This window comes from Suncus etruscus, chromosome 1, assembly GCF_024139225.1.
Source record: "Suncus etruscus isolate mSunEtr1 chromosome 1, mSunEtr1.pri.cur, whole genome shotgun sequence".
NCBI lineage: Eukaryota > Metazoa > Chordata > Mammalia > Eulipotyphla > Soricidae > Suncus > Suncus etruscus.
The window spans coordinates 52,255,403-52,256,717 of NC_064848.1; the positions used below are offsets into that span (position 1 = coordinate 52,255,403).

The following is a 1,315-nucleotide window of genomic DNA, read 5'->3' on the forward strand; positions in this document are numbered from 1 at the left end:
GACCCTAGCACTGAACCACCAACACAGTTAGCTGGGTTTTGTCAGAAGTGGCCCCCAGATCTCCTGAGTACTGTTTGGGAGACCCCAAGAAAGAGATTTGGAAACTCTGCAGCCTGATTTTTTTGTTTGTTTGTTTCCTTTAGCAGCATATTGAAACATTTTTCGGGATATACTCGGCGTATAAGACAAACCCCAATTTTTGGTTGACATTTTTTTGTTTCAAAAGTCGTCTTATATGCTGGAAAATACCATATGTGTTCATGCTATACCTGGAACATATGGGTCAACTACAGGTATGTCACATAAGAAATAGAATAACAGGAGAAGGTTTATAGGAACCAGAGGTTAGAATAACCTCTTGGATTTTCCTGAGTCAGTTTATTTCTAATCTAAGATGAGCTGCTTATGTTGATTAAATTTAGGTGGGTCCCTAATCTAGTCTGGGTGGGATTTTACAATTTAAAAAGGGTTTGAGGGGGGAAGGAAAATCAGGGAGTGATTAAGAATCAAATACAGATGTATACTCATTGTATACAATGTATACATTGTTTTGATTTACAACTCTCTAATTATTAGTTATGTGAAGAATTTTTTAGGTGACTTTTGACCATCTGTATTTCTTCTTTAAGAAAATGTTCATTTCTCGTTCACATTTTCAGATGGGGTTATATATATTTTGCTACATAATATCAGCAGTGCCTTGATTATATCCCTTATTTGATTATATTGGGTGAATAGTTTCTCCCATTCTGTTCATAGTGTTTGTAATATTGTCACTGTTTCCTATGAAGTGCAGAAGCATCTCAGTTTAAAGCAGTTCCATTTGTTACTACACTTGATCTTAGCCAAAAGGCCGAGAAGCGATAAAAGCAGTCCCATTTGTTTATCTGTTTCCACATGGTAGGCCAATGATGTTAAAAATGAAAAAATTCAAAACTCTATGCACATTAAAAAATTATCTCCATTTTCCTATTAGAATAAAAAGCATTCTGGGAATTTTATTAAAAATAAAATTTATGCCTGTATTTTGAATATGCACTCTAAGTGAGACCTGAGCAACCACAATTAAATTACATAACTAGATGTCTCAGTGAAATTTTTCTATGTGTAAACATTTATTATTTGAGAGCTTTATGGTATGAGAGACTAATATATTTTGATAGTTGACAGTTTGTTTACTGGTTAAACATAGATAAGTGAACTTGACTCAGTCTATTTTCATAATATACCTACCTATTCATAACATGAGTGGCCTTCTAATTTTATAAAAGCTGTCTGTTATAATTTCTTCATGACGCTTTAAAGTGATTATATG

General features: G+C 33.5%; 1 pseudogene; it reads right to left on the reverse strand.

The window, feature by feature from the left end:
• Nucleotides 1–699: 699 nt before the first annotated feature.
• On the reverse strand, nucleotides 700–865 carry LOC125994953 (uncharacterized; annotated as a pseudogene).
• Between the last annotated feature and the right edge of the window lie 450 nt (nucleotides 866–1,315).